Source organism: Monodelphis domestica, chromosome 1 (genome assembly GCF_027887165.1).
Source record: "Monodelphis domestica isolate mMonDom1 chromosome 1, mMonDom1.pri, whole genome shotgun sequence".
NCBI lineage: Eukaryota > Metazoa > Chordata > Mammalia > Didelphimorphia > Didelphidae > Monodelphis > Monodelphis domestica.
Window position 1 is genome coordinate 399,142,414 of NC_077227.1, and position 18,672 is coordinate 399,161,085.

The 18,672-nt window shown below is 38.7% G+C and overlaps 1 protein-coding gene and 1 long non-coding RNA gene across 15 annotated transcripts in view; one reads left to right on the plus strand and one right to left on the minus strand.

Annotated features, from left to right (window-relative positions):
• The window catches only part of PTPRT (protein tyrosine phosphatase receptor type T), a 1,347,533-nt gene that overhangs the window by 1,110,218 nt on the left and 218,643 nt on the right, over positions 1-18,672 (plus strand). The window lies entirely within an intron of this gene.
• LOC130456414 (uncharacterized) lies at positions 11,399-14,145 on the minus strand. Its single transcript, XR_008915220.1, has 2 exons — positions 14,090-14,145; positions 11,399-12,176 (listed from the first exon to the last, which is right to left on the minus strand). It is a non-coding gene; the product is annotated as an uncharacterized LOC130456414 (long non-coding RNA).

The following is an 18,672-nucleotide window of genomic DNA, read 5'->3' on the forward strand; positions in this document are numbered from 1 at the left end:
GGGGAGACAATATGCAAACTACATGCAAGCTATTGTAATGTTGTGGGGGAGAGAAAATGAGAAAAGTCTGCAGCAGAGCTGGAGAAGCCAGGACTGCAGAAACCGTTAATCAAGGAGAACATTCTAATTGGAATGGTGACCAGGAAGGACCATTAAAAAGGAAGAGGCAAACTGAAAAAACTTGGTCTCTTGCCCTTGGGACAGAAAGAAAGGAGGAAGGACAGAAAAGTCCTACACTCTGGTTTCTCTCTACTATACTCCAGTGACTGAATCTTCAAACCTGTTGGCCATTTTCCCAAATCTGAACTCTATTCCACCATCCTCCAACTTAGGAATTATTTTAGTATTAGGGAAACCCCAAACCCTCTCTCCCTTCAACTTCTTACCTTTCCCTTCTCCCAAATAAACCCTCTTACTTAAACTTAGAAAAGAGAGTGCTTTGTTTGATACCAAGATACTCGCTTTGAGCTGACTTCAATGCTACTAACAGAAGAATCAACTAAGGGGGTGGGAGGGAAGAGGAAGGTAGGACAGGGAGGGTGGTGGGAGGGAAGAGGAAGGTAGGACAGGGAGGGTGAAGGGATTTCCTCCTTTCACAGGGAGGGAGGAGGGAGGAGATTGGCAGATCTGATCTTGAAATTGTCATCTCCTAACTAAAATAATCCCCTAATACAATTTGGCACCCTGAACAGACTGCCCCCCTCCCAGTTGATTCTTCTGTTAGTAGCATTGAAGTCAGCTCAAAGCGAGTATCTTGGTATCAAACAAAGCACTCTCTTTTCTAAGTTTAAGTAAGAGGGTTTATTTGGGAGAAGGGAAAGGTAAGAAGTTGAAGGGAGAGAGGGTTTGGGGTTTCCCTAATACTAAAATAATTCCTAAGTTGGAGGATGGTGGAATAGAGTTCAGATTTGGGAAAATGGCCAACAGGTTTGAAGATTCAGTCACTGGAGTATAGTAGAGAGAAACCAGAGTGTAGGACTTTTCTGTCCTTCTTCCTTTCTTTCTGTCCCAAGGGCAAGAGACCAAGTTTTTTCAGTTTGCCTCTTCCTTTTTAATGGTCCTTCCTGGTCACCATTCCAATTAGAATATTCTCCTTGATTGACTGTTTCTGCAGTCCTGGCTTCTCCAGCTCTGTTGTAGACTTTTCTCATTTTCTCTCCTCCACAACATTACACTATATTGGGATAAATTTGAAATAATCAACAAAGGAAGGTGCTACAATCAAGAAGATTTTGAAAAAGCTTCTTATAGAAGGTAGATTTCTAGCTGGGATTTGAAAGAAGCCAAGATAACTAGGAGGTGGAGAGGAAGAAGGACATTACATTCCGTGCATGGGAGACAGCCAGTAAAAATGCCTAGAATTGGCTAATGGAGTATCTCATTCAAAAAAGAGTAAGAAGGTAGTATCATAGGATTGCAGAGTATGTAGCCATGAGTGAGATGAAAGATGACTAGAAAGGTAAAAAAGGGAGAGGTTGTTTTGTTTTGTTTTTTGGAAGGAGGAGGAATATTTTTTTTATTTTTTATAGGTGATTTAATTTATTTAGTCAATATAGAACATTATTCCTTGGTTACAAGAATCACATTATTTCCCTCCCTCCACTCTCCCCACCCTTCCCACAGCCGACATGCAATTTTCATTAGGTGTTACATGTGTCCTTGATCAGAACCTATTTCCATGTTGTTGATGTTTGCATTGGAATGTTCATTTAGAGTCTCTATCCCCAGCTATATCCCCTTGACCCATGTATTCATGCAGTTGTTTTTCTTCTGTGTTTTTGCTCCCACAGTTCTTCCTCTGAATTTGGATAGTGTTTTTTTTCTCGTAGATCCCTCCAAGTTGTTCAGGATCACTTCATTGCCACTAATGGAGAAGTCTATTACATTCGATTGTACCACAGTGTATCAGTCTCTGTGTATAATGATTTCCTGGTTCTGCTCCTTTCGCTCTGCATCACTTCCTGGAGGTTGTTCCAGTCTCCATGGAATTCCTCCACTTTATTATTCCTTTGAGCACAATAGTATTCTATCACCAACATATACCACAGTTTGTTTAGCCATTCCCCAATTGAAGGGCATCCCCTCGTTTTCCAATTCTTTGCCACCACAAAGAGTGCAGCTATAAATATTCTTGTACAAGTCTTTTTCCTTATTATCTCTTTGGGGTATAAACCCAGCAGTTCTATGGCTGGATCAAAGAGCAGACAGTCTTTTGTCACCCTTTGGGCATAATTCCAAATTGAGAAGGGGAGAGGTCATAAAGGACTTTGAATGTCAAAAAAAAAGGATTTTATATTTTGTCCTGGAGGAGATGGGGAACCACTGTAATTTATGGAGTAGGAGACATGTTCAGACCTGTGCTTTAGGAAGTTCTCTTTGACAGCTTGGTTAAAGATGGACTAGACTGGGGAGAGATTTGTGGCAGACAGATCTATCAGCAGTCTATAGAAACCATCTAAGAGTAAGTAACCCTGGACCAGGATGGTAGCAGAGTCAGAAGAAAGAGGCAGCAGTGAAAGTGAAAATGAAAAATACGTATTTTACAAGGAAGAGCTGAATGTACAAGAAGAAAAAAGGGTGTGTATGTCTATATGCACATATATTTTTAAGACACCATTTGGAGAGCCCATAGCAGGAACTAATCCAGAGGTGATGGAATTGTCATGTCCTGCCCTTAGACCAGGAACTCTTAAATTCCCTTAGTACTCCTTATAATCATGCTTCCTTTTCTAAAACAGATGATGCCTGATGAGCATACAACCCAAAATAGATAAGAATTTTGTTTACACATAGAATGCTATACTACATAGCACACTATGTCTACTATGTCCTGCCCTCAACTACTCATTCAGTAAATGGCCAAAACTTGTGGATTTTCCTTTATACCACTGGTTATATATATTCGTTCATTCTTTGCTTCTAGGCCAGCCATCTCTTCTACAAGTTGCTTTAAACATATTTTTACTGACATCTTTTTTGAGAAACATTGCAATATAGTAGATAGAGATATGGCCTCAGAGTCAAGAAAACCTGGGCTATAAGATGCAAAGAAGGTGTGAATGTACTCAGGTAGTAGGAGTTCCTGACTGGAACTCTCTACACTGATGAAATGCCAGGCCCTATAAAAAACTGGCTTTTCATTACTTTTATTTCCCAATATATCCTTGTCCTCTTACCTCAGAGCGATCCTTTATAAGAAAGAACAAAAAGATGAAGGGGGAAACACAGCTCAGCAAAACGGACCAACACATCATTCAAGCCCAACTTTTTATTCGAAGTCCTACCTCCCTAATTCTCCACTTCTGCAAAGAAGGGATCCTCAGGGTTGGTTTGTTTGTTTGTTTTGTACTAAGCCTTGTCATAATTACAAACTATTATTTTGATTTTGATTTTTTTACATTTTTTCACTTTACATGATCATAAGCACTATATATAAATATACACATATATACATGAACTATAAACATATATATGCATGTATGTATTTTTTTGTTAATTCGTTTTCAATTGTGTCCAACTCTTCTTGACCCCATTTGAGGTTTTCTTGACAAAAACACTGTAGTGGTTTGCTATTTCCTTCTTGGCTCATTTTACATATGAGGAAACTGAGGCCAACAAAATTAAATTATTTACCCAGGGTCACACAGCCTTGTAACTGTCTGAGGCCAGATTTGAACTCAGGAAGATGAGTCATCCTGGCTCCAGTTCTGTCACTCTATTCATTATGCCACCTACCTTCTACTTTTATGACTCTTTATAATCTTCTTGTTTACCATTTCTTACAGTGCTGTAGTTTTCCATTATATTCATGGGCCACAATTTGGTTAGCCAAAGGATCATTTCCTAATCAATGGCATCTATTTTGTTTCTAGTTTTTTGTTACTGTGAAGAAGATAGCTATGGATATTTTTAGGGATTTTTTTATTGGACCTTTCTGTCTTTGACCACTTTGGGGTATGAGCCTGAGTGGGATCTCCAGAACAAAAGGTATAGACATTTTAGTCATTTTGGTAGTGTAATTCCTTATTGTTTTCCAGAATGGCTAGACCAATTTAATAGCTCTACCAACACTATACAAATTATCCATATATACTTTTCACATTTTTTACAGTCACAATATGCAATTTGTTAAGTAAAACTTGAATTGTTTTGATTTCCATTTCTCTGTGAGTAATTCAGAACAATCTTTCACATGGTTGTTGATCATCTAGAAGTCTTCCCCTGAGAACTGTTTGTTCATATCCTTTTAGTATTTATTTGTAAGAGTATGACATTTTGTCATACTATATTTTGTTAGTGGTCTTTATATCTCAGAAATCAGACTGTTATCAGAGAGATATTTGATACACAAATTATCCCCAAATCACCTGCTTCGCTTATTGTGTAATTTTTTTTAGTGTACAGCTTTTCAATTTTGTATAATCCAAATTCTCCATGTTAACATTTGTGATTGGCTGTATTTTATGTTTGCTTAAGAATTGCCTCTAACAATCATTAAAGATACCTGATCTGGTTCTCTTCTGTTTTTTTTTTACTTGTATGATCATTGATATTCAGTTCATGTAGTCATTTTTTACCTAATCATGCACACTATACAACCGAACATGTTGACTCAAGTTTTAATTTTTGCCAAACTTTTTTTGAAGTTATGTTGAGGAACTCAGTAGTTCCTCTAAACATTCATTTGCAATGGAAGATATATATATATATGTATATATATATATCTTTGATGTCAAGATAATACAGTGGGATATCTCAGATGTTAAGACTCATAGAGTCAGAATCTCAGAGTCTAAAGAGTCCACAGAATCCATTCTTTACCTGAAACATGAACATGGATCTTCTTCTGACATTCCCATGGTCATTCATCCTCTTCAAGTACATTTAATGGTCAGGAATCTGCTAACTCTTGAGGTAACCCATTCCACTTTTGAGATAGCTCTGATTTTTAGAAGGACCTTTTCACATCAAGCCAAATTTTATCTCCCTTTAATTAATTAGTGGTTTTAGTTCTGCACTTTTGAACTATGAAGAATTATATACCTTGCTAATTATATAATTATATATCATCTTCACTAGTAGATAGATGGCTAGACAGACATTTAAGCTGTAGTTATATGCCAGGGAGTGAACTGAGCTCCGAATATGTAAATATAATCAATCAAGACAGTTCCTGACCTGAAGAAGCCTAATAGGGTAAGACAACGCATGCATGGGAGCTGGAAAAGGGCAGCGGTGGGGGCAGGCAAGGGCAAGGGAAGGCAGGACACATTTCTGCACAGCCTCATTAAAATACCTGTACCACCTCCCAACGTGATATCTCCAAACAACCATAGCATTGGCTTTAGAAAGTGTCATAGAACCTGCTTTTGAAATGCCCTTTGACATTTATCTAATGTAAGTTTTCAGTCCCAGAAATTTAAAATGAAATGGTTATTCTCTATGTTTCTGGCTTATTCTAAATCACTGCCTCCTGTGGCTAAATCAGAATTTGGACATATAGTGCCTAATTTGTTAGTGCATATCCTCATTTTATATTCCTACCTTGCCTACTTGTCTTTATATATAAATATATATATATATATATTAGTGTGTACGAATATATGCATATACCCAGGTATACCTATAGACCCCCACATACTACCCATCCTATAAGGCTCAGACCAAATCCCTGCCCTTTTTATGAAGTCTTCTCTGGCCACCCCAGCCCTCGCCGATCCTTTTTCTTTCTTCTGACAGGACTTACTCTGTCCTGAGGAATTTTCTATATATGTATGTATGTATGGTGGCAGGTTGTATATTAGGATGGGGGATGAATCTGTGGTTTCAGGGGTTTAGAGACTCCCTAGTGAGAAAACTTCCTCCACTAATACAGATCAGCACCTTTGCTTTTATTTCTAATCTGAGAGAAATGCTTAAATCACTAAAATCTTAAGTGGTTTACCCAGAGTCACAGAGCTGATAGGTCATCACAGGTAGGATTTGAAACCAAGGCTTTCTGACTTCAAAGTCAGCTCTCTGTCCACTATATAATGCAGATACATGTATGTTTGCATGCATTTATGAACAGAATGGAAAAACTTGTGGTAATATAAATTTAACATTTTATCTTGATAATTTTGAAATTTTTTTGATGCCTCTAGTTACTGATGTTTGTTTTAATTTTTTAACTAGGTAAAAAATGTTACACTTTCTTAAAAAAAAAAACTATTTACTTGGGGGCATCTGGGTAACTCATTGGATTGAGAGTCAGGCCCAGAGATATGATGTCTTGGGTTCAAATCTGTCCTCAGACACTTCCTAACTGGCTGATCCTGGTGAAGTCACTTAATCCCCATTGCCTAGCCCTTCCCACTCTTCTTCCTTAGAACCAATACATAGAATTCATTCTAAGATGGAAAGTAAGGGTTTAAAAAAAAAGCTATTTACTCATGAGTAAAGAGCTATGAGATTTATGTGAATGGATAAAGCACTTCAGACTTTATATGTAAATGTGCATGTGTATGTACATGTATAAACACATATGAATACATACACATACATTTCTACAAATTGATTAGCATCTTACCCATAAGCCTTATCCTGATGTGTAGGTGACCCCAGCCCTCAAAATCTATACGGTGAAGAACGGACTATGTCCTCATAGTGGGGAGGATATACGTACAGATCAGTGGATTGATTTTATGTCTGTCTGTCAAGGACTAGCTGCTCTGAATTTAGAGAAACTCATCCATCACCAAACTGTTGGTCACCAATGTTTTTTGTTTGGTTTGGTTTTTTAACCCAAGGCAGCTCACAAATAACATCTGAAGTGTGATTTAATGGATCTTATGGCAGAAAGCTTGGTCTCAAATCCTATTTTTGTCAGTTCCTGTGTGAACTGAGGCAAGGGAGCCTGGTGCTTGTGCCTCAGTTTTCTCATCTATCAAATGAAGAAATTATCCAAAAGAGTCAGTTAAGTGGCAGATGGATATAGTGATAGTTACGAGTTAGGGACAACTTAGAGTTCATATTTTGTTTCAGGCAGTACTACTACTCACCATGTGACATAGGGCAACCCTCTTAATCTCTCAGCCTGTTTCTCATCTTTAAAATGATGGCATTGAACCCTATTCATGATTCTGTGACCTCATATTAGATGGCTTCTAAGGTCATCAGCTCTAAAAACTGTTTCTAAGATTCTGTAATTTAGCTTTTTTCCCCCTACTATCTGACTTCTAATTGCCTATAAGCTCCTCCCACTGGTTTGTAATTCCCTTCCTTACCTCCCACTTCCTACATTTCTAATTCCTTTCTTTCAAATACTTCTGAACCCCTACTTCTAGAAGTAGATCTTGACATAATGTAAAAAATCCTTCATACCAAAACTCTCATTATACAGATGAGGAAACTGAGACCCAGAGAAGGAAAGGGACTTGCACAAGGTCACAAAAAGAATAAGCAACAGGTCTAGGTCTAGAATTCAGATCCAGGTATTCTGGCTCCAAACCCAGTGCTTCAGAAACTCTATTACATTGACTCCCATGACATTTCAAGGTTTCCTACCCCAAAAGAAAAATATAATAAATGATATTTTCTTTCCCCTTCAATATTCCTATCACACCCTCTCAATTTGTTGTAACAACTAAATTCTCAGCAGTATGGTAGGTCTGTAAGAGACACATTAATTTCACTGGGGAGGCAGTTCTACATAGGAAAGGAACAGAGTTCAGTGCAAGGAAGTATACATTTAAATGATAAAACTCTTTGGGATAGATAATATGTCCTGTCAGAAGATGGAGGAAGAGTTAACAAGGACTAGAGTGGCCAGAGAAGACTTCATGGAAAAAGGCAGGGACTTGACCTGGATAGTATCAAGGATGGGGAGAATTTTGTTAGATGAACAGGAAAAGAAAAAATATTCCTTAATAGAGGAACCACATGAAGAAAGGTGTAAGATGGTAATGAGAATAGCTTATTGAGAACAGGAAGGCAACAAGACCAGTTGGAGCAGAGAAGATGAGCTGAAAAGTGTATATTTGCAAGTGGATAGAATGGATAAGTTAAGGACTTCACCCAACAAATATATCTCATCTGATCATGGGATCTTAGAGATGACGGAGACCAACTTAGTTCATTTAAATAATCTCTAAGATCCCATCTGGTTTGGAATCCTTAGTTCTTATTGCTATTACATCTGTTTTCAGACTTTCAAACTAAATCATTCCATCTCACTATTTCATTTAGATGAGAAAAAAAGGCCCAGAGAGGATGGAAGTAATTTGCCTAAGACCACAGAGAATATCAGAGCCTCCTGGTCCAGGGCTTTCAGTGACAAGATGATGACTCTGAAATTGATCTATTGAGCAATTAATTAGGGGAAATGCTACCAAAGACCATTAAAACACAGGTTAAGTTCTTAAGTAGGTGGGAGAGCATTGAAGCAGGAATAGGCAAAAAGAGAAGTTGTGTCAACTGGAGAGAAAAAAGTTAATTTGAATGTGGTCCAAGTGTGAATCCATTGGTTAATTCTTTAACCGTTTAACTGTTTAACCTAGTAAACTAGTTTTCCTCATTTTAGGAATACTGACTTCACGGTTGTTTTCAGAGTAGCTTAGAGCTGATAGTGCATGAGGAAAACTAATTCTAATTCCTTTATACTATGTACATAATTTTTCCAGTAATTTTAGAGAATTTATTTTTTTGTATTCTTAAAATTATTTATTAAAAATTATATGTAATAACAAATTTCCAAATGAGTTTTCCAAAGTTATATAATCCAAATTTTCTCCCTCTCTTTTCCCCTCTCTCCTCCTGGAGCTGGGAAGCAATTCAGTCTGGGTTACATACATATTATCACATAAAACATATTTCCATGCTATTCATTTTTTATAAGTGAATAATCTTGTAAAACCAAAACCCAAAAACATAAACCCAAATAAACAAGTGATAAATCTCATGTTTTCATCTGCATTCTGAATCCAACAGTTCTTTCTCTAGAGGCAGAGAGCATTCTTGGTCCTAAGTCCCTCAGAATTGTTTTGGATCATTATATTGCTATTAGTAGCTAAGTATTTATCACATTTGATTATTCCACAATATTGTAGTTACTTTGTATAATGTTTTCCTGGTTCTGCTTATTTCACTCTACATCAGTTCATGTAGGACTTTCCAGCTCTTTCGGAAATCATCCTGTTCATCATGTCTTACAGGACAATAGTATTGCATAGTATTACATTACCATCCTATACCACAATTTGTTTAGCCATTCCTCAATTGAGGGACATCCCTTTAGTTTGTTTCCAATTCTTTGCCACCACAAAAAGAGTAACTATAAATATTTTTGTACAAGAAGGTCCTTTCCCATTTTTTCTTTATCTCTTTGGGATATAGTCCCAGTAGAGGTATGGCTGGATCAAAGGACATGCATTCTTTTAAAGCCCTTTAGGCATAATTCCTTATTGCCCTCCAGAATGTTCAGATCAGTTTACAACTCTACCAGCAATGCATTAGTGTCTCAATTTTGCCACATCCCCTCCAACATTTATCATGTTCATTGGTCACATTGACCAATCTGATAGGTATGGGGTGGTACCTCAGAGTTGTTTAATTTGCATTTCTGTAATCAAGAGTGACTTAGAACACTTTTTCATATGATTGTTGATAGCTTTGATTTCTTCATTTGAGAACCACCAAATCATATACTGTGACCATTTGTCATTTGGAAAATGGCTTGCATTCTTCTAAATTTGATTTAGTTATTTATATATTTGAGAAATGAGACCTTTATCAGAGACATCTGTTATAAATTTTCCCCAGTTTGTTGTTTTCCTTCTAATCCTGATTAGATTAGTTTTGTTTGCACAAAAGCTTTCTAATTTAATATAATCAAAATTATACATGTTACATCTTGTAATATTCTCTGTCTCATGTTTGGTCATAAATTATTCTCTTCTCCATAGATCTGACAGGTAAACTATTCTATGTTCCCCTCATTTACTTATATCATTCTTTATATTAAAATCATATGTACATACTTGGACAGGGCATATAATTGCATTGGTGTTGGTAGTTCCCAAGAGGGCTAGTTCTGCCAGTGCAAGCCAGCACCTTCTCTGCTTATATGAGCCCTGCCCTCGAATACTGAGAAGTTCAATACCCACATAGCCAATAGGTGTCAGAAGTGCGATTTGAACCCTGAATCTGAAGCCAGCTTTATAACCCACTATTCCAGGATGGATCTCAAAGTCTAAATACGTGTGTGTTTTTTGTTGTTGCTAATTGTTTGTTTCATGGGAAAGCAGGAGTTCAGCAGAGTTGTGTACTGGATTTGGGGCAAGAAGGCTTGTGTTTAATTCCTTGTTCTGATATTTTCTATCAGTAGGCTAGTCCCTTTCCCTCTCTGTTTCTCAATTTGTTCTCTCTAAAAAAAGGAGGGATCTAGGGTTTTGGATTAGATGAGCTCTAAGGTCCCTTGTAGGTCCAAATTCTGTGATCCTGGCTCTTATTCTTATTTTTGTTGTTGTTCAGTCATTCCTGACCCTTCATGACCTCATTTGAGATTTTCTTGGCAAAGACACTAGAAAAAGTTTCCCATGTCCTTCTCCAACTCTTTTTTACAGATAAGGAAATTGAGGCAATGAGGATTAAGTGACTTGCCCAGGGTCACACATCTAGTCAGTGTCTGAAGCTGGTTTTGAACTCAGGAATATGAGTCTTCCTGACTTTAGGCCTAATACTTTATCCACTGTGCCACTTAGCTGCCCTCTTATTCCTCAGTTATTTCCTCATTTTCAGTTTGCCTGCCTGCCTGCCCACATGGATATCATCTGGATTAGATTGTAAAAGCACAGAGCATGTCTCTGTTTCATTTGCTCAGTACCTATTTCCAAGCATGTAAATAGGATAGTGATGTTGATGCCTATTGGAAATAACCCTGGTGCTAGTCCTAGTGCATGCTGATGACATGAATGCGTATGTCCTGAGCCTGAGCTTGGAAAGCATTCCTACTAGGTCTCCAGAAAGCTATAAACCTTTGGTAAAATGCTTTATTGTCGGTTCTTCCTCACCCCAGCCTTGTAGCTTTCTGCTATTATGCCCCTTGCCAGTTTCAATTACTTTCATTTTTTTTAGTAGTCAGCAGATTTGAATTTGCTGTTACAGTGAGAGTAGAAAGAAGAGACAAGTTCAAGTTTTTAACCTTCAGAAAGTTCAGAGGTTTGTTTTAAATAAGCACAAAATCTCTCACTGCTCTTCCCTCCCTTTCTCCTCCACTCAATTTGTCAAACTATGGAAAATCCTAGAAATTCCCTTTCCATACAGTCTTCAGTGCCTGTTTGCCTGTGTGTGTGTGTGTGTGTGTGTGTGTGTGTGTGTGCCTGTTGGCATCGAGGCCCAGAAAAGTTAGTGAAACAGAAACTGGAAAAAGAAAAAATGAGTCAATTGAGTAGGAAGGGAAAGTTTTGGGCTCACCCCAGTCTAAGTTGGAGGCTATTGTTCAGTTCTTGCTATTTAAATCCATCTGTTCTCCACTGTGCTCATTTAATGCCAGTCTTGCCAGGACATAGTGTCCCTGTTTCATTGAAATTAGTTTCCTAGAATAGCTGTCCTTAGTGGTTACCAAAGACCGAAATGGCTTATGTCCCCACAGCTCTGGTAACATCAGGATCTTCATACACTCCACATGTTCTTGGCCAAGAATTGACTTCCTATTCTACCTGATGGTCAAGGTCTACCTGCCAGCAATGGCCCTCTAGACCAGGTCCTGTTTGGAACCAGAGATCCAAGGAGCTGGCAACCTAAAGGCAGACAGGCAGGTACTGCTCAGGTTGTGAGTAATGCATTTCAAGACTTAATTATACCACAGGTATATAAATTACAGAAACATGTTAATGCTCCCATGATTAAAATTATAGAGCACCTAATTGAAAAAGCATAAACTGAATTGAAGAATTCCTAATTATAGTTTGCTTTGAGGTGTTAATTTCCTCCCTAACAGATGCATAATTTCTTGGAACCCTGCAAAAAGGGGTCCACTGCATCAGCATCAGGGTTGTGGAAGGATAGGAAGGATTGTCACCATTATGCTCTGGAAATAGACATTGAAGCTGTAAGTTGCTACAGAGTCCAGTAGTGATTCTTAACCCAAGGGCCCAGTCAGCTTTAGGAAAGAGAAGCCACACTGGGAGAGGCAGCACCTGGTGGGGGAGAGACAATGAGATACTGTCCCTGGACCAGCAATGGGAAACAAGAAAAGAATAGAAGTGGGGACTATCCAAACACTTTTAAAATAGTAAACTTGTGTAATAGATAATATTGGAGGGGGTATATTTGATGGGTAAGTGATAACTGATGGATCAGGCAGTTATCTTCTTTTTTCCTACCCTCCTCCCTCTTCCAGCCTTCCTTCCTCCCCTTTGTTCTTCTTCAGCCTCCTTCTAAGCCACTCAGGGTGAGCTATGATGTTTCAAATGATATAGTCTTTATCTTCTTTTATCTCAAGTAAGGGGTTTATTGGGGAAGACAAGAAAAGATAGGGAATGGAGATAAGAGGGGTGGAGGTTTCCCTATTATCTACAGTGAGTCTTAGGTTGGAGGATATTGAGAGAAATGGCAATTCATTCACTACCATGACAAAGAGCAAATAGTAAACTTGTTGAATTTGTATACAGTTATTACGGAGCTTCTTGAGGGCACTGAAATACATGCTAAGAAGCAACTTGGCCAAGTGGATAGAGGGGACCTTCCAGAATGAAGGTAGATCTGGCAATGTGACCCTGGGCAGCTCTCTAAAAGTATAAAATGCAGACAGGGAGCAGTTTGCAAGGACAGAGAAAGTTTCTGACCTGGCATACCAAATAGGAATAAAATTGCCAGCAATAGTGGGAGGGAGAGATGGGAAAGGAAGGAGGAAGGGAGGAAGAGACAGAGAGATGAGATCAAGTCAGAGAGAGAAACAGAGATAGATAAATAGAGAAAACCAGAAAGACAAGGAGATAAAGAGAGGATAGACAAGGACAGAAAGGCAGAGTCAGAGAGAAAGAGATCCAAAAAGACAGAGACAGGGCTCCAAAGGGGAGGAGAGAATTTCAGTAGTTTCACACTACTCTGCCAGAGTATATATTGCATTCACTTGTGCATTCCATATTTAAGGAAGAGCATTAACAGACCAACCCACACTCATTTGGATAAAATGGGTAAGGGTAAAAATGATGGTGAGAGGGCTGGACATGTACTACTTGAATCCAAATTTAAGGGTTTTAAACTTACCGAAGAAAGGATGTGTGTTTGAATAGAGGTGGAGAGTAGAGAGCAGAAAACATAATGTTGGCTTTGGAGAATTTGAAAGGGTGTCATGAGAAAGAGGCACTAGACCCTGAGGGCAAAACTAGGAAAAATGGATAGAAACTTAAGAAAGGCTGGTTTCATTTGAATGTGAGGAAAAACTTAATGGTTAAAACCCGAATGGTAACTTGGATGGGACAACTAGGATTTTGCCCCAGGGAACTGAATTTAGAGTGTACCAAATTTAGAGAATGCTGACAGAATTTGCAGTGAGCAACACAGGGGGAACAGAATTTAGAACCTAGTTAGAAATAATTAGTTGAAATAAAACATGGGAGTGGGGGAGGTGCTTCTCCCCCTCCCATCCCCTCTAAGGCCCTCTGTATAGGGCAGCTTCCCCAAAAGTAGCTTCTAGTTGGGAAGGGGAAGAAAGGGATCAAATATAAAATTCTCTGTTTGACATTTAAAGCTTTTCATAACCTAGCCCCTTCCTCCCTTTCTGGTCTCCTTGTACTTTCCTCACTTCAGTGTCCTCATAAGAGACACAAGAACCCCTAGGAGTAATTGGTAGTGGAAGTTTAAGAGAAGCCAATTTCACTTGGATGGGAGGAAAAACTTCTTAATAGTTAGAACCAGAATAGTAACTTGGATGGGATAACCACGCTTTTGACCAGTCACAATCCAGCTGTACTGGTCAACTAACACAAGTCTTCCTTACCTATCTCTGTGCCTTTGAGCAGCTGTCCCCCATTCCTAGAATGTCCTCCCTCCTAATATCCCCCTCTTAATTTCCCTGGCTCCCTTCAGAATTCAGCTGAAATCTCACCTCATGCAGGAAGCCTTTCCCAAGCCCACTCAGCAATTAGTGACTTTTCCTTTTCAGATGATCTTTATATTGTTATTGTTCAGTCCTTCAGGTCATATTTGACTTTGTGACTCATTTTGGAGTTGTCTTGGCAACTGTATTAGAGTGGTTTACATTTTCCTTGTCCAGCTCGTTTGACAGATGAGGAACCTGAGGCAGTTAAATGACTAGTCCAGGGTTATATCACTAGCATCTGAACTCAGATTTAAACTCCTAAAGTCTTGCTGACTCTATAGAGAGGTCTGGTGCTCTACACATCATACCACCTACTTGCTCTACCTTCATATAGTCTGTGGATGTTTTATTTGTTCCTAGTGATTTACCTAGTGTCTCCCCTATTAGAATGTGAGGGCCTTGAGACCAGGGACAGTTTTGCCTTTAGAGCTTTGTAAAACTATTGCACTTAGCACTGAAGCTGAGAAAATGCTTGCTGACTCTTTTCCCTTCTCCCCATCTACTTTTTGTCTTGCATTTCAGGCCGTTTACCCTATTTGTAGTACTTGCCCTAGACACAGAAAGGCCTAAAGCTGTCCAGCATGGAACCAGGATGCTCTACAGTCAGTTTTTCATCTCCAAGCAGAGGCTGGAGAGCCACTTGTTATGAATGCTGTACAAAGGATCCCTGTTCATTTCTGTAGCCCTTTTAGGATTGGAAAGGGCTCTTCCATTCAGATATAGGTCAGACTAGGCAACCTCTATGGTTCTTTCTGGTTCTAAGATTCTGTGAATAAAGCTGGAAGAAAATTAGAGTTAGACTAGTTCGATTCTGCCTTTAGGTGAGAGGGCAAAGAGTATTCTGGGAAGTGGTGGGCAATTAGTAGGAAATAGTCAACAAAATTGAACTCAGGAAAAGTCCATACCCTTTGACCCAAATATCTCAATGGCAGTAGTCCAAGCAAGAACCAATCTGAAGATTCAAATCAGTAGGCAGCTGAGGAGTACATTTGGTGTCAAAGAACTTGACCCCTATTTTAATTTTCCACTTCTAGGCTGTGTAACCTTGGAAAAGGTACTTAACTTTGTTCCTCCATCCCCTAAAATGAGAACTCCAACTAACTAATCTCTGAGATCCTTTTCACTTCTCCTGTAATCCACAAGATAATAATGAGAGCTAATATTTATAAGAGAGCCTTAAGGTTTACTTATATATCTTCCATTTACATATATCACCAACAACAACATGAGGTAGGAGCTATTATCTTCACTTTACAGATGAGGAAATTGAGACTTAGAGAGATCCAAGGATTTGCCAGAATTACATGCCAAAGTAAGGCAAGAGATCCATGGGAAGAAAACAATGGCCCTAATTACAGGGTAGTAAGGTCCTACATCAATGGGAATGCTCACAGAACCAGATTAGGAAAATGATATGGAAAGTGGAGTTGCTTCAAGTCTTCACAATTTGCTTCATGAGAAGAGTGTCCTCAAACTGCATTTTCCCCAGCAGCATTCCCTTCTGCTAAAGACATCCTGGACCACCAGTTTACAGATGAAAGAAGGGAAGACCAAAAAGGAAATGACTTAAGACATATAGTTTCTCAGTGGCAAAACCAAGATCAAGACCTATTTCTTCTAGCTTTCCTAATTCCCCAGTTTGCCTCTCTTGCCCCAATTTATATATATATTTCTTTTGTATATAGCTTGTATTTTGTTACCTGTGTCCATAGGACCATAGATTTCTAGTTGCAAGGCATATAAAAGGTTAACCAATCAATAAGCTTTTATTAGACTCCTACTGTTTAATACCCAGGCACTGTTCTAGTTTTGGGAAACAAACCATCCTCTGAATGAGTTTTCATTCTATTGGGTAAAATGACAAGTGTCTGTTAAGTATATAAAAATAAATTAAACGTGAACAAATACAAAGAAATTTAAGCAGCTAGGTAAGCACATTGGACTTGGAGTCAGGAAGACCTGGGTTCAAATCCTCCCTCAGACGCTTAACAGCTGTACAACCTTAAGCAAGTCACTTAACCTCTATCTACCTCATTTTATCAGTTTTAAAATGAGGATACTATTAGCCCCTACTTCACAGTGCTGTTGCTAGAGTAAAACACTTACTAAACCTTAAAAATGTCATATAAATGCTAGCTACATAAGGAAGTTAGGCAGCTAGATAGTGCAGTGGACAGAACACCAGGCATGGAGTCAGGAAGACTCATCTTCCTGTGTTCAAATCTGACACAAGCTGTATAACCTCAGGCAAGTCACTTAACCTTTTGATCTTGGTTTCCTTATCTGTAAAATGAGCTAGAGAAGGGAATGGCAAACTACTCCACGAAAAAACAACAACAAAAAAGCTACTCCAAATTGCACTGCCAAGAAAACCCCAAAAGAGTTAGACATAACTGATCAATAACATGTAAAGAAGTTAGGGAGAGAGCACTAGCAGATCAGAGGTATCAGGAGAGCCTTCACTCAGAAGATGCTTCAGCTGTATTGTTAAGAGAAAAAAGCTGAAGTAAAAGAAAGAGTACATTCTAGGAATGAGAGGCAGCTAGTGCAATGGCCTGGAGATGAGAGATAAGGAGTGTTTGTGTGAAGAACTCCAAAAAAAAGCCAAGTTTTCTGAATTGCAGAATGAGGATGGGAGATAAATTAGGCAGTTGGAATAATCTAAGTAGGAAGGAAGGGAAGTCTCAACAAAAGTGGTAGCTTTGTGGAAAGAAGGGAGGTATTATAGAGAAGAAACAAAGATTGGACAACTCATTAGAGATATAAAGTAAGGAGAAGTGAGAAGTCCTGGATGATCCTGAAGATGGGGGGAAACTCTACCCCCTATTTTACAGATGAGTAAACTTAGGTAAAATGAATTGTTCAAGATCAGTTCTAGGTCCTCAGATTCCAAAAGTCATTGCTCTTTCTATTGCACTTAAACCAAAGAAAGGAACATAGAGGTCATCTAATCCAATACTGTCATTTTTCAAATAAAGAAACTGAGGTACAGTATGGATCAATGATTTGCCTAAGTTCACAAATGCATTAAGTGACAGAGTTAAAATTCAAATTCAGAGTCTGTGACAATGAGTTCAGTGCTTTTAATACTATTCTATTCTGTCTCCTAATAGAGTATAAGATACTTGAGGGTAGAAATGCCTTCATTTTTGTCTTTGATTCCCATAGTCTAGCATAGTGCCTAGTTAATTGCTCATGGTGTATCCAACTTTTCATGACCCATGGTCCATTCTGTCCATGGAGTTTTCTTGGCAAAGTTATTGGTTTGCCATTTTCTTCTCCAATGGATTAAGACAAACAGAGGTTAAGTGGCTTGCCCAGGCTCACAGAGCTGGGAAGTATCTGAGACTGAATTGAACTCAGTTCTTCCTGACTCCAGGCCCAAATCTATCCACTGAGCCACTTAGATGCCTTTCACTTAGTTAATGGCTAATGTTTAATAAATTTTTTCTGAATACTGGAGGGGATGTGGCAAAGTCAGGACATTAATTCATTGCTGGTGAAGTTGTGAATTGATCCAACCACTCTGGAGGACAATTTGGAACTATACCCAAAGGGCCCTGAAAGATTGTCTGCCCTTTGATCCAGCCATAGCACTGCTGGGTCTGTACCCCAAAGAGATAATGGGGAAAAAGACTTGTACAAGAATATTCATAGCTGCGCTCTTTGTGTTGGCAAAAAATTGGAAAATGGGGGGATGCCCTTCAATTGGGGAATGGCTGAACAAATTGTGGTATATGTTGGTGATGGAATACTATTGTGCTCAAAGGAATAATAAAGTAGAGGAATTCCATGGAGACTGGAACAACCTCCAGGAAGTGATGCAGAGTGAGAGGAGCAGAACCAGGAGAACATTATACACAGAGACTGATACACTGTGGTACAATCAAATGTAATGGACTTCTCCATTAGTGGCAATGAAGTGATCCTGAACAACTAGGAGGAATCTATGAGAAAGAACACTATCCATATTCAGAGGAAAAACTGTGGGAGTAGAAACACAGAAGAAAAACAACTGCTTGATCACATAGGTCGAGGGGATATGATTGGGGATGTAGACTCTAAAGGAACATCCTAGTGCAAACAACAACATGGAAATGGGTTCTGATCAAGGACACATGTAAAACCCAGTGAAATTGCACATCAGCTACGGGAAGGGTGGGGGAAGGAAGAGAGGGAAGGAACATGATTCTTGTTACTAAGGAATAAATAATGTTCTAAATTGACTAACCAAATAGATCCATTTTTAAAATAAATAAATTCTTTCTGAATTGAAGTACATTTGAATTGACTCTAATTTCCATGACAATGCTTCCCTCCCTATATTTCACCCCCAGCTATGTTACATTAAGACCTCTTGGGTATAGAACCTTTAAGCACTCAGAGGAGCTATTCTACCTCAGAGGAGGTATTTGTAGCAGCCAACAGGTAAAGGCCCAATTCATCTGCCAGCTCAAATCGAAGTTTCTGTGAAACCATCTATAAAACAATTTATTTAGGAGAATTGAGAAGAAAACAGCTTTGCCCATTACATTATTCTTTTACTTCTTGTTTTCTATAACCTAAATACAATTCAAAAGCAGACTGAG